Raw genomic sequence first — 27,723 nt, 5'->3', positions numbered from 1 at the left:
AATGAACTGTATGGAGCATTATATGGGGCCTATTTGTATGGAGCATCTTATGGGGCCATAACGAACTGTATGGAGCATTATATGGGGCTCCTAATTCAATATGGATATTCAAAAACACTTACACCTACTGATGTCTCAATAAATTTTACTTTTATTGGTATCTATTTTTATTTTTGACATTTACCGGTAGCTGCTGCATTTTCCACCCTAGGCTTATACTCGAGCCAAAAAGTTTTCCCAGTTTTTTGTTGCAAAATTAGGGGGGTCGGCTTATACTCGTGTCGGCTTATACTCGAGTATATACGATATATTTATATATATATATATTTGTTCATTTGCAAAGAAGAAAGAGGCAGCACTCACCGATCATCCAAGACAGGTAAATTTATTCACACACGGTAAAAATCTTCACGGACGGGGGTGCTGTACATTGAGACGGCAAGCCTGATGATGGCCGTTTCGCGCCTGGTGGGCGCTTCTACGAGTCAGTGCACTGCACCAGTATCAACACTACAGGCCTCAGATTCTTTATATTGTGCACACACAGTCCTAGACAGTCCTAGACAAGCACTCTCCCTCCGTTGTGCAATGGCATCAGTGTGCTGAGCAAGGTGGCGCTCTCCTTTTATAATTGCTGATGATGTCACATGGCCAGCCAATCTCAGTAATGCCACAATCAAGATGTCTACAGCATTACAGTGACGCACACGCAATCCCCACATACTTTGTGGCTGTGTAACAGACGCCAAAAGTGCGGGGCGAGAATTTGAGTTTTACATTACTCGCCAAGTAACGAGTACATCCGAGCTCCGTGATACTCGAGTGATAACCGAGTATCACCAAGCATATTCGCTCACCCCTAATAACATCACAAATTATTTTACAAGAATTACCAGAGATCTAATTGATAACGATTAGCATCATTCCAGCTTTCCCTCAATCTGACGCTACAGACCAGTGTTGCTCATGGGGTGAAATCATTCAGTAAGCTGCACACTATAATATGCAATACAGGCAAATTAAATCTATTTTCTATAACTCTGGGACATCTAATTAATCATATTGAGTAAATATAGTCATTTAGAAAATAGACAGCCTAAGCTTGAAACACTGAGAACCATTTCTAATCCCCATGAGTGGGATAATAGCCATTAAATTGCCATCAATTGCTAATAGATGACGAGACTGCCAGCAATTGTGTGTCAATGTATTTCTGCCTAGGGTATATGTGAGATTCCTTCACTTGGATGACAATGCTGCATACCCTGTTTTTAAGCCTTGAAGTGGATGCAGAGCAAAATAAAAAAAAAGGATTTCTGGTCAGGATAACACTTATAGATAAGATAGTGCAATACAACCCTTACGTTAAGTTCCCACAATGAATGCTAAGTGAGTTTTTTACTCTGTATCTTTGTGTGAAAAAATAGCATAATACAGATCAGGGAAACTGGAAATCTAGGAAATTGATAGATGTAAAGTTACCTGTGTTTCATTTTTTACATCCACGGCATGTCAATGTTTCTTGTAGGAAATATGCGTTTTGTTTGCTAACTTTTCCTGTAGACTTCAATGAGTTGTAGAAAAACAGTAGCAGAAATGCAGTCAAAAACACATAATTTTCACATCATTTTATGAATGAAGTCAGCAAACAGAAGTGGTAAAGTCTTAGGTCTCATTCAGCCATCAGCAACTTGTCTTGTATGCAAAAAACTGACCATTGTTCATCAATGTTTTTCATCTGAGTTTTATTAGTGTTTATGTAAGATACTAGCAGGGACGTAGGTTGCAGTGACGGGACGCAGGCAGAGCAAGGGTTAACAGGCTTATTTACAGGGGAATACTCCACGCAGGGAAGTAAAGGGTTTGACAGCATAAAGGGAAAAGGATGTGGGGAGACAAAGTGGTATACAGGGGAGACAAACAGTACATTAAGTCAGAAGATATTCTTGAGGTGAAGAACAACGGTTCAAAATAAAGGCAGTTCGTTAACACTTGTGTCAGGAAGTCCTTAAACTGCAGCCCCTGCTGCAAACTCAATAATGACGGCAACGGCTGGCACAGTGACCTTTCCAGGAAAACACTGTGGACCATCTTCTGGCGACAGTGGTCGGTCTCCGGTACCTTCCATTGCCCCTTGTCCATATACAGATGTGGCTATTAAAGGCACGGACCACAGACCTGTACGAGCCTAGTGTGGCTCCGAAAAACTGTCTTAACTGACGTAGTAAGGTCACAAGTATCAGAACAACTATAGTGTGTCCTCATCAGGGTGCAGGTGTCAGTCTTATATGTGGTCTCACTTGGGCGGCGCGTGTGCGGTACGCACGGTCACATCTTGTATGGCACCTAATTTTCTTTGGCTGTCACTGGACACACACCGCTCGTCCTACTCTCCCTGGTCCCCGCTGTTGGCGGCGGGTCTGTTTAGTGCTGGTGCTCTCACCCAGAGCACTACTCTCTGAGACTTCTGCAACCCCCGACTCTGCTCCACATGGCTTGGCTCTGCAAGTCTCTGCTCTGCACGGCTTGGCTCTGCAAGGCTCTGTTCTGCACAGCTTGGTTTTGCAAGGCTTTGCTCTGCACAGCTCTCTCTGCTGGCAATGGGGACTACTTCTATGTGGCCTGTTGCCAAGTCAGTCCTCTCAGGTGGGAGATGCAGAGCGCACCGCACACCGCTCTGCGCGCTGCTTCCTGCGCTGCCCTCTGCACTGCTCTGTGCTGGCCCCAGACTGATTCTTTTGGCGCGCTTTTCTCTTTTATCTGTCAGCTTCTGTGTGCGCTTTCCCAGCTATGTCTCTCACCTCCTTCCCTCCTGCAGCAGGGGAAGGTTCGCCTCCCTCGGGCTTCACCCAGGGAACAGAGGATGCAGCCCTTTCAGTTCCGGACCCAGCAGGCAGGTGAGTCGCCCACCAAAGCAGTGGGCTACTCGGTACCGGGTCTGGTATTAAAGAGGAAATCAGGGTGGCTGCGACCCGGTCCGTGGCCCTGGGAGCCCGATAAAGGGGACGATCTTTTAAGGGAAAAGTGTTTATAAGTCTGTCGTGATGCCACTTGTGGTGTTCAGTTAATAATGGGACCGACGCTGCGTTAAAGGGTCCTCTGGGGGATGTTATTGCAGCACTGATGGTACACTTCTCACAGGTGAAGCGGGGTCCCTAGGGGTCCTAAGGTCTATGGTGGTGATGACGGTTGCCAGTAAATGAGTAAAGGACACAAGTTGTGAGTCTTTACCTGGTTTACTGTAGTTGGCCGGACACAGTCCAGGGCACTGGCAACAGGTACATAGGAGTCCAGGCAGCCCGGAAACAAGCGGAATCCCCTTGGCAAGTCAGGTTAGGAGCCTTCCACTCTGCGCTTACTAAAGTCCCTTGCTGCCTGAAGTGTTCCAAACAAGGTCCTATGGCAGGCAGCTTGAGCCATATTTTCTGGGGTCTCTACATGGTGACTCCAGGATATAGTAATAAATCCATGACAGTGCAATTATAGTAGTTTCTCAGTGTAATTTATTATTGCCGTGAAGTATATATAATAAAGTGCATAAAGTGACAATAATTCATGATTTGAGAACTATATTCACATATAAACAATAATCCATATTGTTTAATAAGAATCCATATTCTACCCCATAATGAAACCATGCCCCTCCAGTGCCCATAGTGTTAAATATGATAACTAACGCACTGTAGTCCACAAAGGGGTCCAATCCCTTTAACCCACAAAATCAGATGGAAATACGACGATATCCCCAATATAATGTCCCATAAACTTGAATACTTTAATGCTTGAATCAGTCGTTATCTAAACATAGGAGTCAAGATCCATAGTTCTCATGGCTCGCCCACATTCTTGCAAACGATGATGGAGAGCCTCTCCCCTGTCCTGAACCAAATAGCAAAGAAAATGGCAATCACATGAGCAATCCTAAGGTGAATAGAAAAAAAATTAATATCCATACTAAAATCAGAAATAGTAATTAGTATTAGTATAAAAAAGAAAAAATTTAAGATAAAACCCCTTACCCAACCCCTAAAAGAATGTCTCATAAGGAAAGATCTAATACAGGAAATTCTTACAGGAATGAAGCAAATCCCAAGCTTTCATTAAGTCCTTGCGGGGCCATAGTGCCCAGCCTATAAATCCATCTACTTTCTAGTTGGGCCAAGGTCCTACCTAGATCCCCCCATGCAAGTCCAAATTAACTTGATCAATACCTTTGATCACCAAGCCTTTGGCATGTCCGTCGTGATGTTTCTTGAAGTGCTTGGGCAATGTCTTCAATAGGGTCTCGTCTTCCACTGTCTTAGCTTTATTGATATCCCTGACATGTTGTCTTGTCCTGATTTTAAGTTCCCTGGGGGTCAACCCTTACCAAGATGTCTTTGAAGTTTGGAGAACGCTTGGCCACAAAAGATGGAACTGGAGGTAATACTTGCTTAAGAATATTGTCTACCATCAGTTCCTCCCAATGCTTTTGAATAATATCTGTAAGCGATTGCCATTGGCAATTGTATGTTGAAATAAACCTTACCTGGTTCTTTTCTTCATCAATATCATCATTTCCTGGCTTGTATAGAAGTTTATCATGGGTGGTCCTTTTGGCTCTCATGTAGCCTCTTTTTATGCACCAGGCACTGTATCCTCTTGCTGCAAACCTATGGGTCAGGTCCATGACTTCATTCTCAAATCGTATATCCTCCTACCACGCAGAAATTGCCCTATAGGAATACCTCTATTGGTGGATCTGAAATGGGAGGAGTCTGCACGTAACAAGGAATTAGTCGCTGTGGGTTTCCGAAATACGTTCACAGAAAAGAAAAAATATATCTATGGGGACCTATATCCTTAAAAAATTCACAGAAAAAAGTCCCCAGTGTTGACTAGATAAAAATGACCTTTATTGTTATTGTATTAAAACCTAACAAAAATAAGTGCACTTAACATAAACCATCACCATGACAACAACATATCATAGAAAAGACCAAGGTGGTGCCTAGCCCTGTATTGCACTACCTGCACCCTGCCTACCAGCGGAGGTTGTCACCCTATAATCCTGCGCAATGGCGCCCCCGCTCACTGTCGACTATCCCTCCTACCCCTATTGGGCCCTAACTGGATGGGATAGGGACACATAAACAGTCATACAAACCACAATCGTCTGTATGATTGAAAAAGAGGGGGGGTCTATGATGCTATCTGCTCTGCCCCTACCTGTCAGCGGAGGTTGGCACCCTACTACGGTACGACAGTGGCGCCCTCGCTCCACGACGACTATCCACTAACCTGTCCCTTGTTAGATGTATAAGGGTATACTATAAAATAAGGTGCTGTAGTGCTTGTCAAACCTGTATAAATGCTCCCAAGGGTTACACATATATGTACGGATCCCCTTAATAAGACACTCATTCGTAATCCATGTACTCCAGACACAATGCGGTTTAATGTACAGAAGCTATAAGTATCTGGCCCAGTGCTCATCCAGATCACCCTGGTGTGCTGATTAGTCACAGAAATATGCAATCCAAAATCACTGAATGTCACCACTAATCAGACCCCAAACAAAAAACCACAATCAATCGGTCTCCTTGCTATTAGGATACCGTACAGAAATATGCAATCCAAAATCACTGGGTGTCATCACTAATCGGACCCCAAGCAAAAAAACACAATCAATCGGTCTCCTTGCTATTAGGATACCGTCCAGAACCCTTGGGCACAACAATGTATATTACTTGTATATCTGTAAAAGTATCCCTTATAAACTCGACGCGTTTCCCCTCACTATTACATGAGGTTCATCAGGAGCAATACATGTTACTGAAGGGTTACTTATCTCATCACAGTTGGTATATCAAAACCGATACATGGTACAGCATCCCGGGGCGAATTCCCTCCTGATATGGTGCCTCGTGTCCTGATTTTAAGTTCCCTGGGGGTCAACCCTTACCAAGATGTCTTTGAAGTTTGGAGAACGCTTGGCCACAAAAGATGGAACTGGAGGTAATACTTGCTTAAGAATATTGTCTACCATCAGTTCCTCCCAATGCTTTCGAATAATATCTGTAAGCGATTGCCATAGGCAATTGTATGTTGAAATAAACCTTACCTGGTTCTTTTCTTCATCAATATCATCATTTCCTGGCTTGTATAGAAGAGTTTATCACGGATGGTCCTTTTGGCTCTCATGTAGCCTCTTTTTATGCACCGGGCACTGTATCCTCTTGCTGCAAACCTACGGGTCAGGTCCATGACTTCATTCTCAAATCGTATATCCTACCACGCAGAAATTGCCCTATAGGAATACCTCTAATGGTGGATATGAAATGGGAGGAGTCTGCACGTAATAAGGAATTAGTCGCTGTGGGTTTCCTAAATACATCAGTACTTAGATGACCATCTGAGGCAACAGTAATGTTCAAGTCCATGAAATCCAGATTTCTACCTGAACAAAAGGTAAGTTTGATGTTAACCCTGCTGTTCTGTTCACATTTGCTATACATTTGTACTGTTCCCGGGTCAATATGACCCGACCTATTAATTCTTGATTTTTAGCTACTCTAAGTGTTTTATTTGAATACTTTTTTCATTATTATGCTGTATGTGAACATGGTTGATCATAAACAAATGAAAAATTTAAATTTAAACTTAATAATTTATTTTTTTTCATAAAAAGGTTATACAGGCTTTTCACAATTATCTTTGATTGTTGGCATTCTGCACACAAATAACAAAGAAGCATTCCATTACTATTATTAAAACATGAAATTTAACTTTTTGAAAACAATATTTATAAATCAACAAATGAAAAATCATAAAAACTTCAACCTTTTTAGAAAAAAAAAAAGAAAAACTGAACATGTTCATGCGTTTTTATACTGAACACAATAATAAGACAATAATAAGACACATGTCCTTTACACAGATATTTTGAACATCCAGCACATGTCAGATTAGTCTTATTGTCACAGGAAGATGGACAGAAGCTACATCTCTTCCTTTTTTTGCTGATAGCTGTGCTGGTGGAGGCCGTGGATGTGGAGTCTCCTTCTTGAGCATGCTGGACACTTTTTTTACAGTGGCTGTTGCTCCTTCACTTCTGGGGGTCACTTTTCTGCTCTCAATATATGGCCTAACCAGGGATTTGCCCATTTCCTCAAGAAATAATCTTTTATGCAGCTTATTCCGGTTCCAATCGGGGTCAATTTCTCTCCATAAGACAAATGCATTGTATGTAGAAACGTCCAGTATGTTATAAAATAAAATAATTGGCCACCGATTGGTTTTGCGTTTGCATGTATATGTTGATATTGCTTGGGCTAAAGTATCAACTGCTCCCTTTGCGGCATTATAATCCAAAATAATGTCAGGCTTTCTGTCTTCTCTATCACTTACGGCATTGTCATGGTGCATTGTGCTCATTAGAATTACCTAAGGTTGGAAAAGAAAAGAATATTTGTAAAGAAATGTATTCACAGCGTCAGTCAATAGACATTTTAGAAACATTTTTATCCAAGTTTTGAAAAAAAAGAATACCTGTAAAGATGTGTATTCACAGCTGAGTGCTCTCTCTTTCACAGATTCCAGTGTCTCTTTCACAGGACTTAGCTTCGGGGTGTAAGTCAAATGAATGGTGTCCAATTTATAAGACAACAGTGTCTTCTCTCACAAACTGAAAATGCATTTGACTAAATAAATACTTGATTTCTGATGACAGTGAAACCCCCAGCCTTTTAATGATAGACAACCAGTCTCCTCTCTCACAAACAGCAAATGGATAATTCTAGATAAATACTTGTTTACTGATAAGAACAGTGAAACCACCACCATTTTGAGATGAAGTACACATAAAAAACATAACTTTTGCAGTCAGAAATAATCAGAGACCTGTAGAACAGTATAAAATGCTATTGGGTCATATTGACCCGAACAGTACAAGTGTAACAATCAGCGTGTAGCAAAAAGTAAACAAAAGAAAAAACAAAAAATATATAGAGCTCCACAAATGAGGAGAATTCAAGATACCACTAGTTTCAAATCCTCATATAAAAAAATCTACAGGGTCTCAAAAATAATTTCGGGTCATATTGACCCGAACAGTAAAGCAGGGTTAATATTATCATTCAAGGCATTCATGAAATTATTCAAACCCTCCAAGGTGCCTTCCCAAAAAAACAAAATATCCTCAATGTATCTCATCCAGTTGTGAACATAGTTCACATCCTGGATGAGATCCCCTTGAAAAATGTTCCTCTCCCATGCCCTAAAAAATAAATTAGCATATGCCAGGGCACAGGAGGCCCCCATTGCTGTACCCTGTAACTGTAAAAAGATGTTATTGTTAAATGTAAAAACATTGTGATTCGGAATAAATTTTAAAAGAATCAGGATCAGGTCAGCAATGGGGGATGGATGTTGCTTGATTGCAGGAACCATTTGTTGGCTGCCAGACCATCTGTATGCCTAATTGATGTGTATAACGCCTCTACATCGGTCGTCACTAGTGTTGAGCGATACCGTCCGATACTTGAAAGTATCGGTATCGGATAGTATCGGCCGATACCCGAAAAATATCGGATATCGCCGATACCGATATCCGATACCAATACAAGTCAATGGGACATCAAGTATCGGAAGGTATTCTCATGGTTCCCAGGGTCTGAAGGAGAGGAAACTCTCCTTCAGGCCCTGGGATCCATAGGGATGTGTAAAATAAAGAATTAAAATAAAAAATATTGATATATTTACCTCTCCGGCGGCCCCTGAACTCAGCGCGGTTGTTAAGGACTGGCGGAACGCACCAAGTATAGATGGTAAGAAACTAGGTGCGTTCGCAGTCCGAGGTCCACCGTGCAGGTAAAAGACCCTGCAGCTAGCAAGACGGACAATATGGCGGTACACTAAAGGATACACGCGTGGGTTAAACCTCACCCAGCGTGAAGAAAGCGATCCTGTTAATTCACAGGACCGCAGTACCGCACTAGTGCGCGAGCAAGTGGTCAGCGGACTTAACCCCAGAAGGGATTGGAGCCCGATTAGACCCTTGCTGGCGTAACACCGCAACTGGGTGTGTAGAGAACCTAAAGAAATATAAGTGCACAAGAGTGCGAGCGATGCCGCACTAACGGACGCCACTAACCACCCAGACTCGGGTATGGAAAGCGCAAGGCAGGCGCACGGCGCCGTACTGGCAGGCACAGCTACAGGACGCTGAGATGTGTGCTTAGTGCTGTAGGCTAAGTCGGGCGCTAGGTAGCAGCCATACACCTTCCGCGAACAGACATTCAATAGGGTAGGGGTTTCCAAGGACGACTTGCACTCACAACATACACACATTAGCAATTGTTTGACAATACTAGCGCATGGCCGTGCGGTCATGCGCAGTTTATATAGCAGCAGCACAGGAAGTGGCCACAGCACTTTTGCCCTTCTAGGACCTGCCAAGAGGACCAATGGAATGTGCTGCAGAGCCTGAGCACATGACCCTCGATCTCCAACGGGAGACCTTACGCTGGGCATGCTCAGTACATGCAGACAAGGACTTAGTCCCAGAGAAGTCCGCTCGCTGCTGACCAGCACTGACTTTAATGGCAGAGACTGGAGAAGCAGCACTAACTCTCAGAACAGAGTGAGAATGAGCAAGACGCTGGGACCGACGTCCTTGCTGAGCAGGCTCCACTGCGGCTGGACAAGAATGGGAGACTGCAGCGGAAGTGGCTCGAGATTCCCCCTGTGCAGAAGCGGGAACTCGACCCCTAACATTACCCCCCCCTCCTAGGGCCCCCCCCTCCTTGGGCCTCGCTACGTTCGAAGGCAGCAATGAGCTGCGGAGCCCGAATGTGCTCCACAGGCTCCCAGGTTCTATCCTCTGGACCATGACCCTTCCAATCCACCAAATAAAATTTTTTGCCACGTACCACCTTGCTTCCCACAATTGCATTCACCTCAAACTCATCCGTGGATGAACCCGATGTCCCAGCAGATAACTCAGAAAACCGAGACAAACGAACGGGCTTTAAGAGGGAAACGTGAAAGGTATCGGTGATACCAAGGCGTGGAGGAATGGCCAAACGGTAAACCACAGGGTTGACCTGTTCCAGAACTTTAAACGGGCCAATGTAGCGAGGAGCAAACTTAGTGGACTCAACTCGCAGCCTGATGTTACGGGCGGAGAGCCACACTAAGTCGCCGGGAGCAAAGACCGGAGCGGGACGCCGGTGTGTATCAGCCGAAACCCTCATTCTCTCCTTGGAGGCCCGAATGGCATCCTGTGTGCGGTCCCAGATGTCCCGTGCCTCCACCGCCCAGTCTGCCACCCTAGAATCGGTGGATGACACGGGCATGGGCACAGGAACACGCGGATGCTGGCCGTAATTAAGGAGAAAAGGAGTTTGGCCAGTGGAATCGGCTACGGCGTTGTTCAAGGCAAATTCCGCCCAAGGTAGCAAAGATGCCCAGTCATCCTGCCTAGCGGAGACGAAATGTCGCAAATATGTCACCAGAGTCTGGTTGGTTCTCTCCACCAACCCATTCGTCTCGGGATGATATGCAGAGGAGAGGTTTAACTCTATGCTGAGCAAACGGCAGAGCTCTCTCCAAAACCGAGACGCGAACTGGGGACCCCGATCGCTGACAATCTTATCAGGCATACCATGCAATCGGAAAACATGCTTCATGAACAACACCGCCAAGGCCCGTGCTGAGGGTAACCGAGGAAGCGGTACCAAATGTACCATCTTAGAGAAATGGTCGGTGACAACCCAAATAATGGAGCAGCCACGCGACTTGGGTAAGCCCACCACAAAGTCCATTCCGACCATCTCCCAGGGCCTGTCTGCCACCGGTAGAGGGTAAAGCAACCCAGCAGGCCGTTGCCGAGGAGACCGATTCTGGGCGCAAGAAACGCACGCCTGAATATAGTCCTTGACATCTCGGACCATATGCGGCCACCAATATGTTCTCGCCAAAAGCTCAGATGTCCTCTTGGTCCCAAAATGCCCACCCACTCTGGAGGAGTGAGCCCAAGAGAGAACCTCCGGTCGCAAGTTAGCTGGCACGAAAGTCTTGCCCGGGGGCACAGACTCCAGCGAAACCGGAGCTACAGTTCTCAAGCTCTCAGGCGGGACAATAAGCCGAGGCTCCTCCTCCTCCTCCTCAGATGACACTACGGAGCGGGAGAGAGCGTCGGCACGAACGTTCTTCTCCCCGGAGAGAAAATGGAGGGTAAAATGGAACCGGGAGAAAAACAGGGACCATCTAGCCTGGCGAGAATTTAGCCGCTGGGCCGTCTGTATATACACCAAGTTCTTGTGATCAGTGAAGACTTGGAAGGGAAAGCGAGCTCCCTCCAAGAGGTGTCTCCACTCTGAAAAAGCCAACTTCATGGCTAGCAACTCCCTGTCCCCGATGGAATAATTCCTCTCCGCTGGTGTGAAAGTTTTGGAGAAGAAGAAGCAAGGATGCTTCCGACCTTGAGCATCCTTTTGGAAAAGGACTGCTCCAGCACCAACGGATGAGGCATCCACCTCCAAGATGAATGGTTTATCTACATCGGGGCGATGTAGGATGGGAGCGCTAGCGAAGTGTGACTTAATCGAGAGAAAGGCCTTGGAGACCTCCTCTGACCACAACTTGGGATTTGCTCCCTTCTTGGTGAGGGCGACCAAGGGAGCTACCAAAGTTGAGAAGTGTGGAATGAACTGGCGATAGTAATTAATGAACCCCATAAAGCGCTGCACCGCTTTAAGAGAATGGGGTTCCTGCCAGTCCATTACTGCCTGTAGCTTGGCAGGATCCATAGCCAAACCCTGGGCAGAAATGATATAACCAAGGAAAGGCAAGGACTCCTGCTCAAACACACACTTCTCCAACTTAGCGTAGAGGGAGTTTGCCCGTAAGAGGTCGAAGACTTTGCGAACATCTCTCCGATGGGAGTCTATATCTGGAGAGTAGATGAGAATGTCATCCAGATAGACTACGACCGAGGTGGTGAGCATATCCCGAAAGATGTCGTTCACAAAGTCTTGGAAAACGGCTGGGGCATTACAGAGCCCAAAGGGCATCACTAGATATTCATAGTGCCCATCCCTGGTGTTAAAAGCCGTCTTCCATTCATCCCCCTCACGGATGCGAATCAGGTTGTAAGCACCCCGCAGATCTAACTTTGTAAATACCTTTGCTCCCCGTAGCCTATCAAAGAGCTCAGATATCAGGGGTAATGGGTACTTGTTCTTAACGGTAATGGCGTTAAGACCCCAGTAGTCTATGCATGGACGTAAGTCTCCAGTCTTCTTCTGTACGAAGAAGAACCCAGCCCCTGCCGGTGACACTGACTTCCTAATGAATCCTCTTGCCAGATTCTCCTGAATATACTGGGACATTGCCTCCGTCTCCGGGAGAGATAACGGGTAGACTCGACCCCGGGGAGGCTCAGCACCAGGCAAGAGGTCAATTGGACAGTCATAGGGGCGGTGAGGCGGAAGAGTCTCCGCAGCTCTTTTGGAGAACACGTCTGCATGGGACCAATAGTGCTTGGGGAGAGAGGAAAGATCTGCGGGTACCTGTGTAGTAGCAACCTGAACGCACTCCCTCTGACATCTACCCTCACAGGATTTACTCCATCCCAAAATTCTCCCAGAGGACCACTCAATATGAGGAGAATGGTAGCGAAGCCATGGCATCCCCAACAGGACCTCATCAATTCCCTCAGGAATGACTAATAGGGAGATTATCTCCTGATGTGATGGAGACACAGATAGCGTGAAAGGGATGGTTTGGTGGGTAATCTGTGAAGGTAGTGTGTTGACCCATTTACCACTCGAACGGTCACTGGCTGGGCGAGCATCACCAAGGGTATTGCGTGACGCTGGGCAAAGGCGGAGGACATAAAGTTACCCTCTGCCCCAGAATCCAAGCAAAGCTCGACCGTAAGAGTGGATGGGCCTATGGTAATTGTCCCCTTGAAGGACAACTTTGAGGCAAACGTCGCCGTGTCTAGTGTACCTCCTCCAACTGCCACTAGACACTGACGTTTCCCCGACCGCTGAGGACTCTTGGAGGCAAGACGTCCTGACTGCTGGCAAACATGACGGACCTTATGTGCACGAGCGGACTGAGACTTAGATCCCGCTCGTGTCACCTCCAAGGTCTCATGTGACTCAGATGCCTGGACTGGGGATTCCAAAGGTTTGGCGAAGGTAGGAGCCAGTCGAAACCTCTGCCTACACTGGGCTCGTTCCAACCTCCGCTCGTTAAAACGGAGGTCTATACGAGTAGAAATAGATATTAACTCCTCCAGTGTGGCAGGAATCTCCCTAGTGGCCAGAGCGTCCTTAACATGGTCAGCCAGGCCCCTCCAGAATATGGGGATAAGGGCTTTATCCGACCACTCCAGCTCGGAAGCTAAAGTACGGAATCGGACGGAAAAATGGCTGACCAAGGACTCACCCTGAGTTAATGCCAGTAGTTGGAGCGCTGTATCATGGGTGAGTTGAGGTCCTAGAAAGACCTTTTTCAGCGTGCCCAGAAACAACGGAGCACTCTGCACCACATGATCATCACGCTCCCACAGCGGCGTAGCCCACTCCAACGCCCTGTCCGACAACAACGAGACAATAAATCCCACCTTAGCCCGCTCTGTAGGAAAACGTGCAGCCAGGAGCTCGAGGTGGATAGAGCACTGACTCACGAATCCCCTACAAGTTTTGCAATCTCCAGAAAATTTTTCTGGCAACGGGAGGCGGGATAATGTCGGAACAGGGGTGGCAGTGGACAAGGTTGCTGCCGCCACACCAGCAGCCTTTACAGCAACTGCGGTAACATCCACAGCTGAGGTTGAGTTCTCGAGAACCTTCAACCTACCCTCCAACTGCTGGATATACCGCAAAGATTGCTGAATGTCCGCCATACTAGCCAGACCTTGGCGCTAGTATTCTGTTAAGGACTGGCGGAACGCACCAAGTATAGATGGTAAGAAACTAGGTGCGTTCGCAGTCCGAGGTCCACCGTGCAGGTAAAAGACCCTGCAGCTAGCAAGACGGACAATATGGCGGTACACTAAAGGATACACGCGTGGGTTAAACCTCACCCAGCGTGAAGAAAGCGATCCTGTTAATTCACAGGCCGCAGTACCGCACTAGTGCGCGAGCAAGTGGTCAGCGGACTTAACCCCAGAAGGGATTGGAGCCCGATTAGACCCTTGCTGGCGTAACACCGCAACTGGGTGTGTAGAGAACCTAAAGAAATATAAGTGCACAAGAGTGAGAGCGATGCCGCACTAACGGACGCCACTAACCACCCAGACTCGGGTATGGAAAGCGCAAGGCAGGCGCACGGCGCCGTACTGGCAGGCACAGCTACAGGACGCTGAGATGTGTGCTTAGTGCTGTAGGCTAAGTCGGGCGCTAGGTAGCAGCCATACACCTTCCGCGAACAGACATTCAATAGGGTAGGGGTTTCCAAGGACGACTTGCACTCACAACATACACACATTAGCAACTGTTTGACAATACTAGCGCATGGCCGTGCGGTCATGCGCAGTTTATATAGCAGCAGCACAGGAAGTGGCCACAGCACTTTTGCCCTTCTAGGACCTGCCAAGAGGACCAATGGAATGTGCTGCAGAGCCTGAGCACATGACCCTCGATCTCCAACGGGAGACCTTACGCTGGGCATGCTCAGTACATGCAGACAAGGACTTAGTCCCAGAGAAGTCCGCTCGCTGCTGACCAGCACTGACTTTAATGGCAGAGACTGGAGAAGCAGCACTAACTCTCAGAACAGAGTGAGAATGAGCAAGACGCTGGGACCGACGTCCTTGCTGAGCAGGCTCCACTGCGGCTGGACAAGAATGGGAGACCGCAGCGGAAGTGGCTCGAGATTCCCCCTGTGCAGAAGCGGGAACTCGACCCCTAACAGCGGGTAACCGGCAGGCTTCTTTGTTCAAAATCAGCGCTTTTAGGACCTGAGAATCACGTCCCGGCTTCTGATTGGTCGCGGGCCGCCCATGTGACCGCCACGCGACCAATCACAAGCCGCGACGTCACCGCAAGCTATTAGCGCGCTCATTTTTGAAAAATGAGTGCGTTAATGACTTTCAAAGACGTAGCGGCTTGTGATTGGTCGCGGCCACGCGACCAATCACAAGCCGCGACGTCACCGCAAGCTATTAACGCGCTCATTTTTAAAAATGAGCGCGTTAATGGCTTTCAAAGACGTAGCGGCTTGTGATTGGTCGCGTGGCCGCGACCAATCACAAGCCGCGACGTCACCGCAAGCTATTAACGCGCTCATTTTTAAAAATGAGCGCGTTAATGACTTTCAAAGACGTAGCGGCTTGTGATTGGTCGCGTGGCCGCGACCAATCACAAGCCGCTACGTCTTTGAAAGCCATTAACGCGCTCATTTTTAAAAATGAGCGCGTTAATAGCTTGCGGTGACGTCGCGGCTTGTGATTGGTCGCGGCCACGCGACCAATCACAACCCGCTACGTCTTTGAAAGCCATTAACGCGCTCATTTTTAAAAATGAGCGCGTTAATAGCTTGCGGTGACGTCGCGGCTAGTGATTGGTCGCGGCCACGCGACCAATCACAACCCGCTACGTCTTTGAAAGCCATTAACGCGCTCATTTTTAAAAATGAGCGCGTTAATAGCTTGCGGTGACGTCGCGGCTTGTGATTGGTCGCGGCCACGCAACCAATCACAACCCGCTACGTCTTTGAAAGCCATTAACGCGCTCATTTTTAAAAATGAGCGCGTTAATAGCTTGCGGTGACGTCGCGGCTAGTGATTGGTCGCGGCCACGCGACCAATCACAAGCCGCTACGTCTTTGAAAGCCATTAACGCGCTCATTTTTAAAAATGAGCGCGTTAATAGCTTGCGGTGACGTCGCGGCTTGTGATTGGTCGCGTGGCCGCAACCAATCACAAGCCGCTACGTCTTTGAAAGTCATTAACGCGCTCATTTTTCAAAAATGAGCGCGCTAATAGCTTGCGGTGACGTCGCGGCTTGTGATTGGTCGCGTGGCGGTCACATGGGCGGCCCGCGACCAATCAGAAGCCGGGACGTGATTCTCAGGTCCTAAAAGCGCTGATTTTGAACAACGAAGCCTGCCGGTTACCCGCGGACTCACCAGGGGCCGCCGGAGAGGTAAATATATCAATATTTTTTATTTTAATTCTTTATTTTACACATCTCTATGTATCCGATACCGATACCCGATACCACAAAAGTATCGGATCTCGGTATCAGAATTCCGATACCGCAAGTATCGGCCGATACCCGATACTTGCGGTATCGGAATGCTCAACACTAGTCGTCACCATAATAACATTATCTTCCAAATGCAATTGATTAATACGTTGGAGGGCTGATGTAGTGTTCTTAATATAGGATGGCAAAGTGGATACTATAGGTTTCAAAAAGTGATCCGCAATATTAGAGATGATCTCACATAATCCGCCAATACCTGCCACGATAGGTCGTCCGGGTGGATCCACAGGGTTCTTGTGCAATTTGGGAATAATATACAATGTAGGCAAACTTGGATGGAGGGTTTTGATGGTATCCAGCAATTTTTTTGGAAATGATGCCTTCCATAAAAGCCTTATCAAGAATATTTATGAGCTTACTCTGAAAGGAAGACAAAGGGTTAAATGCAATTTTCCGATAGCATGCTGTATCCTCAAGCAACCTATTAGCTTGACTCTCATACATCTGGCAAGGCCAGATGACCAGATTGCCCTCTTTGTCTGCTGGTTTATAAACCACGTCTTTCCAAGACTTCAATTCCTCCAATGCCAGACGTTCATTCCTATCCAAATTAGATGGATTTCTGCTGTTCCCAGCTAACTGTTCAATATCCCTTGTCACAAGCTTTGTAAATACAATCACAGCCGGACATATCATGCCCAGTGCCCATGCGGTAAAATATACATAGGGTTGACCCCCAGGGAACATAAAATCAAGACAAGAGAACATGTAAGGGATATCAATAAAGCTAAGACAGTGGAAGATGAGACCCTATTGAAGACATTGCCAAGGCACTTCAAGAAACATCACGATGGACAAGCCAGAGGTTTGGTGATCAAAGGTATTGATCAAGTTAATTTGGACTTTCATGGGGGGGATCTAGGTAGGACCTTGGCCCAACTAGAAAGTAGATGGATTTATAGGCTGGGCACTATGGCCCCACAAGGACTTAATGAAAGCTTGGGATTTGCTTCATTCCTATAAGAATTTCTTGTTTTAGATCTTTCCTTATGAGACATTGGGTAAGGGGCTTTATCTTAAATGTTTTCTTTTTTATACTAATAGTATTTACTATTTCTGATTTTAGTAAGGATATTAATTTTGCGGGGCCCGCCTTTATTTGACAGAGGCCCCCTGACTGGCCAGACTGTTGTTAACCTCCCCTTTTTTATTCCCGTTCTCTTGCACACATGGATAGAGCCAGTGCTGTGGTATCCTTTACCTTTCCCCCTTCCTGGTTGCTGTGGGTGATTGCGTCACTTCCGGCGTGGGGCTAGTTTCGTTGGCACAGGAGGAATAGTGCCTGAGGTGTTTTCGGCCGCCTGGAAGAAATGATCCTTTGAGCTTCCCTCGCTCGGAGGCGGCATTTAGTGAGGATGTCAGCATCACTGGAGGATGCGATTATAGAGAGGGTCAGCAAGGAGTGGGCTGCCTGGCTATCGGCGCCCTTACCGGGAGTGGAGGCTGGTAAGCCAGGTTCCCGCGAGGTTTCAGTGAGCCGTCGGTCTCGGCGGGAGCCACGCCTGGCGGTGAGGTCAAGCGCATCCCATTCTCTTCCTGTTCTGTCGGGTAGCCTGGCTCCATTGCCACTTGAGGAAGGCAGAAGTCTGTCAGCCATTCTCCTGCCCGGCCATGAAAGAATTAGGGTGGGAATTCAAGGGGGCGGAGCCTTTCTGGTCAGCAGGGTGTTGGTTCCTTGCAGCCTCGGACCTGCTCAGCTGATAAGTTACCTGTTGCGGAGGTGTCAGGGAATAAAGGGGAAATAACCCCTGTGGAGAAACGGGGTCAGTGGGTGCTCTCGTCCACTGGCCCGGCTATCTTTAGCAAGACTGCATGGACCACGGCTCATACCACTGAACGCCCACTCTATCTCCCAGTGGGCAATACACTACACAGACAACACAGGGTTAAGGTAAAACAGTGTGGCAATACTTTATCGAACCACAACACACAATAGCAAACAGAACAATCCCACCATGGCTGCGATTGTTTGGTTACATGGGCGCATATAAAAGATCACTGCGTCTCCATGTATTTCCAGTGTGACCTGATGTCAGAGCTCCCAGGGTCGCTATTCCACCTGTGATACACACACAGAGAAGAGGTAACGACAAGCATAGGGAGATGACCAAGAACTGTCCATAGAGTCCATACAAGGTCCAAAGCCAGTTGACACGAGAGTCACCACCTGGCTTATCTGATTATCTCTATTGAACCAGGTGACCAGCGGGTCCCAAACCTGGCTTTCTCCAAACATATCTATGGTTCAGAGATAGTCACTGGATCAGATCTGTGTCCTTCCAACTGGAGCCGAAAATCCCTAGGTTGTTTCCTATAGAATCATAGATCAGTGTCCCTCGTGATGGTGCCATGATGAATTGGCTGCAGTCCTTTCTCTTGTCTGTTGGGTGGTTTGTAGAATGTCTAGCTGGTAGCTCTGTGTTACTTCCATCTACCAGGATGTGATCTCTGAGTCTTTTTATACCCAAGGCATGTAAGCTATTTTTAGAATTACCCAGGATCCTTCAGTCCAACATCAAGATAAGGTAAACAATGGTGATGGAATTAAGTAGCACTATTAGAATATAAGCACACATCCATAAACAAAGCGTAACACACCCTATGTACAGTCTCTATTACAGACTAAGGGTACCGTCACACTATAACATTTCGATCGCTACGACGGTACGATTCGTGACGTTCCAGCGATATCGTTATGATATCGCTGTGTCTGACACGCAGCAGCGATCAGGGATCCTGCTGAGAATCGTACGTCGTAGCAGATCGTTTAGAACTTTCTTTCATCGCTGGATCTCCCGCTGTCACACTGTGACTGCCGGCCGTAAAGTGAAAGCAGAGCACAGCGGCTGTGCTTTCACTTTCACTTTACGGCCGGCAGTCACTGAGTGCGGGAACCAGACTGCAAGGGACCTGACGGACACCAGAATGTAAGTATGTGCTGTTTTTTTTTTTTTAGTTTAACGCTTGTAACCAGGGTAAACATCGGGTAACTAAGCGCGGTCCTGCTCTTAGTTACCCGATGTTTACCCTGGTTACCCAGGGACCTCGGCATCTTGGTCGCTGGAGAGCTGTCTGTGTGACAGCTCCCCAGCGACCACACTACGATTTACCTACGATCATGGCCAGGTCATATTGCTGGTCGTGATCGTAGGTAAATCGTATAGTGTGACGGTACCCTTACACAGTATGTTAGATAGTATATCAGTTGGCAAGTCTGTCTTCTTGACCCACCAGACATAAACACTTAAATTCACAAGCCAATATACAGATAAAAAGCCAGTTCTTTTGGTTTGCAAAAAAACATGGTTGTCTGGGAAATTAAGATACAATCTGGTTTCTTCACATCCCCCTCTTTACCCCACAGTGTGTCAGAGCAATATCCTATGGGGGGCTCTCATAGTGCTATTTCATCATCAGACGAAGATTCTAGGCATGCAAGGGTACAAGAACAGCAACCATGTTCTTTACCTCAGAAAACAGCAGAGAGCCTAACGGTTGGAGTAGGAAAGCATGCGCTACAGGATAATCTTTATTCTGTTTCCAATTCCGCAAGTCAGGGCATAATTAGCTCTCAGTCAGCTGCATTGCTGCAGGCTGGTAATATGCAGCAAATAATACCCCCTCCAGCTATGGCAGCTACGACCAATGTTCCCAACCCTGTGCAGACTCCTTCTTTGAGGATAGGTGCGGGTAATTTGGATCAAGCTGTTGGTGGTATGCCGACAGCGTTATCTGCACAAAGGTCAGTAGTTAGGGGGAGAGATGTCTCCTCAAAAAGAAATCTGACAGGTGCCCCGCCCACTATCAAATTGATATCAAATTGGTATCAAATTGATCTTTTAGGGAATTAAATAGATATCGTACGGCTATCGTAGTGTATTAAAGGGAATAAAATAGATATTATATGTCGATCGTAGTGTATGAACGTGTATTAAATTGATTACTGGCACGATTCCTACAAATTGATAACAAAGTGCGCTGTTTTATAAGCCGATTGGTATGTTAATGAGAATTGTTTCCTTGTGCCTATTATTTTATAGGGCCAATAATTATTCCAAAGTGAAACAAAGTGGGATTGATCTGATAATCAGAATTTGATTGTGCCTATTTTATATAGGTTCTATTATGTATAGCGCTGATATTATGCTTTTATTGTCAATTTGATACGCTAAAAAGGAGTAAAATAAAGAACGAGACGTGGTTTTCAGATAAAAGTTATAATATTTATTGAACAAAATCAATGACATTTTATAAAAATGTATGAATAAATTTCATTGTTCAATTAGAATCAATCAGTTACACACGTTTCTTGAAATCCTCAATACAGAGCAATTAACCCCTTCAAGTCGCGGCTCTTATTCGTTTTTGCGTTTTCGTTTTTCACTTCCCTCCTTCCCAGAGCCATAACTTTTTTATTTTTCCATCAATATGGTCATGTGAGGGCTTTTTTTTTGTGGGATGAGTTGTACTTTTGAAAGACACCATTGGTTTACCATGTCTTTTACTAGAAAACGGGAAAAAATTCCAAGTGTGGTGAAATTGCAAAAAAAGTGCAATCCCACACTTATTTTTTGTATGGCTTTTTTGCTAGGTTCATTAAATGCTAAAACTAACCTGCCATTGTGATTCTCTAGGTCATTACGAGTTCATAGACATCTAACATGTCTAGGTTATTTTTTATCCAAGTGGTGAAAAAAAATTCAAAACTTTGCTTAAAAAAAAAAAAAAAAAAAAAAGTGCCATTTTCCGATACCCGAACTGTCTCCATTTTTCGTGATCTGGGGTCGGGTGAGGGCTTATTCTTTGCGTGCCGAGCTGACGTTTTTAATGATACCATTTTGGTGCAGATACGTTCTTTTGATCGCCCGTTATTGCATTTTAATGCAATGTCGCGGCGACCAAAAAAACGTAATTCTGGCGCTTCAGATTTTTTTCTCGCTACGTTGTTTAGCGATCAGGTTAATACTTTTTATTATTGATAGATCGGGTGATTCTGAACGTGGCGATACCAAATATGTGTAGGTTTTTTTTTTTATTGTTTTATTTAGGATGGGGCGAAAGGGGGGGTGATTTAAACTTTTATATTTTTTATATTTTTTTCATATTTTTAAAAACATTTTTTTTTACTTATGCCATTCTTCAATAGCCTCCATGGGAGGCTAGAAGCTGGCATAGCCTGATCGGCTTTGCTACATAGCAGCGATCATCAGATCGCTGCTATGTAGCTGAAATGCAGGTGTGCTGTGAGCGCCGACCACAGGGGGGCGCTCACAACAGACCGGCATCAGTAACCATAGAGGTCTCAAGGACCTCTATGGTTACCTTCCTGATGCATCGCCGACCCCCGATCATGTGACGGGGGTCGGCGATGACATCAAGCGCCGGTTAAATTCCGCTGTGTGCGTTTGACAGCGGCATTTAACAGGTTAATAGCGGCGGGTGAATAGCAATTTCACCTGCCGCTATTGCGCGCACATGTCAGCTGTACAAAACAGCTGACATGTCGCGACTTTGATGTGGGCTCACCGCCGGAGCCTACATCAAAGGGGGTGACGCGGCATGCGCAGTACTAGTACGGCGCATGTCGTGAAAGGGTTAAACAAATCTTTTTTTCAGATAATAGTTATTTTTATTTTAATCAAATCAATTGTCACTCAACACTTGCTATTACAATCATATAGATGAAAACAATATTTCTTACATAATAATTTATAGCAATACAAATGATAAATGCTACATAGTGAGCCACGTGGATTGTAGTAACATAGTAACATAGTAACATAGTTAGTAAGGCCGAAAAAAGACATTTGTCCATCCAGTTCAGCCTATATTCCATCATAATAAATCCCCAGATCTACGTCCTTCTACAGAACCTAATAATTGTATGATACAATATTGTTCTGCTCCAGGAAGACATCCAGGCCTCTCTTGAACCCCACGACTGAGTTCGCCATCACCACCTCCTCAGGCAAGCAATTCCAGATTCTCACTGCCCTAACAGTAAAGAATCCTCTTCTATGTTGGTGGAAAAACCTTCTCTCCTCCAGACGCAAAGAATGCCCCCTTGTGCCCGTCACCTTCCTTGGTATAAACAGATCCTCAGCGAGATATTTGTATTGTCCCCTTATATATTTATACATGGTTATTAGATCGCCCCTCAGTCGTCTTTTTTCTAGACTGTACTCTCTCTAGTTCCATTATATCCTTCCTGAGCACCGGTGCCCAAAACTGGACACAGTACTCCATGTGCGGTCTAACTAGGGATTTGTACAGAGGCAGTATAATGCTCTCATCATGTGTATCCAGACCTCTTTTTCGGCGATCGGCGATACTTTTTTTTAAGTCTCATTGGCCCTTGAGCGATACCTATTGGGGTGGAGTGTGATGGACGGATCGCACGGCGTGGTGTGAATAGAGTTCGAGGCTTAGACGCCCCATCAGTTTCATTCAATGGAATTTTTAATCGATCACATTGTTCTCTAGTAGTGGAATTACCCACGACGGTGGAGGGCATATTGAATTCAACCATAGCCTGCATAGACGTTTCCTAGCCCCGGGTAAATTTTTCCTGGATATGGCATGACTCTGAGTTGTGTTGCGCACCAATTCCAGCATGTTAGAGCCGGGAATTACAGTTTCTTTGAATATAAATTCACTTTTGTTATTCCACAATGTAATATTTTGGTTTTGTTACAGTCTGCTTAGTAAAAATTCTGCATTCTTTTTATATTGAGGATTTACATGACTTACAATTTCAAAAACATCTGTATTTTTATCAGCTTCAGAAGTCAACAATTGTTGGTGATCCGATTCAGGAGTGCTAAGGATCTTTAGTTGATAGTTCGTCTGCATCATGTTTAGCATGAGTCAAGTATCTCTGTAGTACATCACTATATTTTTTAATTTTCACAGCGTCCAGTATATCACGACGTTGTAAAATCTCAGCAATTTCTCCATCAAGACGTTGGATATTGTGTATGTTGGTTGTAATAGGGTGTCTTAGGGGGTATTAGTTTAATTAGTTCCTGTTTGGGAACAAGATACATTTTCTCGGTGTGTTCCATTAATCACCGCTGAGTAGACTTGTTAATATCGGAATCGCAAAACCTAAAAGAGGCCCTATAAATCCTCTTTTTGTTTATGCTGTGGGATTTATTACTCATAGTTCTTATAGCTTTACTCCACTTTTTTTGTATTTTTTTTGTCACTCTTTCAGAGGAATTCGACCTTTTAAGATATTTAAAGCAATTTCCCCTATCGCTGTAATTAAATCATGACTGGCATTGCACAAAATAGATTTTCTGCCAGAAGGAGATGCCTTCACCAGCGTTTTCAAGAGATCCCAGTTACAATGTATTCTGTCAGACATCTTTGCAACACTATGGCTGCAGTGTAGAATGTCTGATTTTGTGTATATTCACTTTTTAGAGGGATTTCTCTTTTGAACGTACACAGCTAGAAAAGCTGGAGGAAACAGACCCATCCTCAAGTGAAGTTCCTCAGGGGTATCGGCTCTTAAGTCTAGCATCAAATACCCATAAGGTTCACGCGTGGCATCCTCAAAAGCTTCTAAGAAAAAGCGTGTTTTTCCCGGGTACATTTGTGGCGCTAGTGTTACAATTTGTAATTTATCTCGAAGGTTATTAAAAAGGGCCATGTATTTTGTGTTTAAATTTTTCCTATGACTTTTCTTTCCTTGACAAAATATGTTTTGCACCAGGTAGAAAATGCTGAGATTTCTGTGATGCACATACTTGGTAAAGGCTTTTTCTATTTCACTATTATCACTAGTACTCTACATGAGATCATCAACAATAGTCAAATTTACCTTTTCAGGAGGGAATAATTCATCATCTACAAAAGTATCGGCAGACCCTCCACAAATCTGTTGATGGGAAATGAAAGAGTAATTTTGTCATATAACTTCTGCCAACATGAATAAAACCAAACAATATTATCGGGTTTGTGAGAAAAATGAGTATCAATATTATATAACAGTTGTTTCACAAAATAACTTTTTCCAGAATTAGATGGGCCTGCTAGAATGCATGAGAATGGGTGTTGCAGGCGGGGATCCATCACAATACTTATCTAATAACCAAAAGGGACGGTGGTAAAATCGTCTATCAGTATTCATTTTGTGTAAACACACTTTTGTGTTTTGCATAATGCTCTTGTTTCAATGTCCCAATACTTTTTTTTTTTTTCACAATGCCGGGCTGTTCAACGATAATACGCTTTTGTGTTTCAGAATCGGAATTACGCGGATAGTCCAGTACTAGATTTTTTAGATTGTCGAAATTAATATGTGGCACCCCTAGGGGTATTTGCCACAAAAACAGTTACTGACACTAAATACAAATATTAAAATAGCAAGACTGCACTACCACCTCCGGCCAGAAGGGGGAGCTCCAGAGACTCCCCTTGATCCATTCTGGTCTGAGAGAAGAACTGGCAGTTGGGCTAAGGAGCTGAAAGTGAGAGGTCATACAACTGAATTTCTAACAGCCCTATGACGGTTTCCAGGCCCAAATCACCGGCCTGAGGAGAAAAGGGACTGAGAAAAAGGACATTGTGAGAACCGGGTAGCATTAATCACTTCCCAGAACAGGCGCAAAGACGGATACCGGATCCGTGGCTGTATTCATTATATATAATACAGCAACCGGAAAAACGTGAGGTGATATCAGCTTCACTAGGGCCGGACGCAGCAACAGACACAGAGTTCAGCGGTACTCCCGGAGGGGGTAAGCCAATAAAAGGACTCGGGTTGCCCGTCGAACCAGGACCCGGAGGAGACAGATTGGGCCGGCAGCCAGTTCACATACAGCAGCAGGGCCACACAGAAATTGCGCACAATATGAGGCGAAGACCCCGGCAGGGTCAAAGTAACTCAGAGTTCCCATACAGACTCCGGTGACAGGACTGGTTGTAAATCCTTTTATGTTAAAGTAAACTGGTTAAACGTTTCAGTGCCTCAGTCTTTCATTTGGACAATAGCCATCTATCCAGGATCGGGATCATCGCCGCTGGGAGAACCTGCTGCTGATCAAGTAAGTGCCTGTCCCCTCACGATACCCCTTACACTGTGCATTGCCTGAGGCCACAGCACCGGGTCAAGCCACTCGTGACATCCCCCTCAAGAGACAGACCCCATTGGTCCGGTGCTGGGTATCCCGGTCTCTTGGGCATCACAATTGGTGTCATGAACAGGATTCAGCCAGCCCGTATACCGGGTATTGTGTGCCGTGATTGGAGCCCAAAACTGTGAAAACTTGGATGAAAAATCTTGAAAATTGACTTTATTAAAGAAAAATCCATTCCCCATTGAAAACTATTGAAATTGACTATTCCCCATTGGTTATAATGGAGTAAAGATGGCCGCCATCACCTCATAACCGTTAGGCACGAGACTGTTAATTGAGCTACGCCATTACCTGAGCCCCAGTCTGACTGAAAAACTTCAGAATCCGCCATTACAGAGCGCACGGCGGGCGGGAGCAGCAGGGGGCGTGTCATTGTGGGCGGCACCAAGCTGAGCGCTCTGACGTCAGAGCAAGGGGAAAACCAATCCTGCTGCACAGCGGAACGAATCTACACTATCCCGATGGAAGCGGAGGACCGGAAGGGTGTGGATTAACTAAGGGGGCACAGTATGTCGCAGCACGGAGACGCCGCAGCACCCGGCGACGCTAATGCAGCTGAAAGACAGAGTGTCGATAGAGAGTCCGGTAGCGCAGCGGTGCAAGGAGTGGCGCCCATCATGCCGGTGCTGATGCCATATACCCCGGGTGGCCCATGGCTTCCAATGTATGAAGGTGAGCCTAATACCCTTGACGATTTCAGAGAAAAGATGCTGGCCCATTTTGACATGTTCCCTGTGGGTGAAGTCCAGCGTGTTAGTCTCCTGATGATGCAGTTAAGTGGCCATGCTAAGCGAGAAGTCACAGCATGGGCAGCTGATCTAAAAGGCACTGTTGAACGCATATTTGCTGGATTAAAAGCTACATTTGAAACCACTGCCAGCACCAAAGCTAAAGTACGATTCTTTAATTGCAAACAAAAAGCTAATGAGGGCGTGAGAGACTTTGCCTTAAACCTGCAGGAAGCCCTTAAATCACTTACACTGGCTGAACCCATTTTTAATACTGGAGCGGATAAACTGCTAAGAGATCAATTTATTGAGGGACTCTACACCCCTTCTCACCGGGGGCATGTGAGCATGCTTGTTTTTAAGAACCCTGAATTGACATTTGCCCAATTAAAGGAGAGCGCTATACGTCTCCAGCTGGCAGAGGCACCTCGGGATCAGGATCCTGCGCAACCCATGGCAGAGGCACCTCAACAACAGGGAGTGCCAGTGACATCAGCTATGTCCGGGGCCATTGCTAAGCCCCTGGGGCCCAGTACTAATGAGGCTCTTCAACAAAAGCTTGACTCTTTAACTGATGTTGTTGCTTCAATGGCTAAAACCATGCAGGAGATGAGAGGACCCAAGATGGAGTTGTCAAACCGTAGAGAAGGTGTTCCATGGATGAGACCCCGGAGATACCCGACATGGAGAGGACGACCCCGCGACCGCTACCAACCGGATGGACAGCCCATTTGCTGCCGTTGCCAGCAGCCAGGCCACTTTGCACGAGATTGTAATTTAAACGGGAATCCCCTGGGAATGCGGGCCACTTCGCAGGAATGAACTTTCAAGGCCCAACACCCTGGCACGACAGGTACATCGGAGGACGATCCATTATCCCTATCGTGCTGGACGGAATTCCCCTCAACGCTTTGCTGGACACAGGTTCCCAGATTTCATCTATACCGTATATCCTTTATAAGAGGTACTGGGCTGATGCAGATATTGATAAAGGGCCCTCTGATGTTGAACTAGATATATGGGCCAGTAATGGTAAGTTGGTACCGAAACTAGGATTCAGGGAGATGACCATAAAGATTGGTAAAGTAGAATTGAAGAAACAGGGTATAATTGTTGTTGATGTTGACCGCCGGAACTGTGAACCAACTGTATTGATAGGAATGAATGTGTTAGAGAACTGCTTTGCCGAAGTTATTTCTGTCTTACAGCAAATTGCTGAAACTGCCCAATCCTGCCAACAGAGAGTTCTCCAGAGGGAAATAAAAGTATTGATGTTAAGGCAACAGGTAGAAGTTGCAGGTGGAGAAATCGGCAGTGTGAGGGTAAGTGATTCAACGTCTATTGTAATCCCACCAAAAACAGAAATGCTGGTATGGTGTAGAGTAGCCATTGGTACTAAGGGACGAGATTATGAAGCCTTAATAGAACCAGTGTACACCGACAGCAGGCCCACTATACTCACAGCACGAGGGATAGTCGAGGTACACCGGGGACGAGTGCCGGTACGACTTTTGAACTGTGGAGAGGAAGAGGTCACTTTGCCAAGGTATGCTACAGTGGCAAAGCTATATACTGTTGACAACA

Source organism: Ranitomeya imitator, chromosome 7 (genome assembly GCF_032444005.1).
Source record: "Ranitomeya imitator isolate aRanImi1 chromosome 7, aRanImi1.pri, whole genome shotgun sequence".
Lineage (NCBI taxonomy): Eukaryota > Metazoa > Chordata > Amphibia > Anura > Dendrobatidae > Ranitomeya > Ranitomeya imitator.
Note: the sequence above shows the minus strand (reverse complement) of the source record.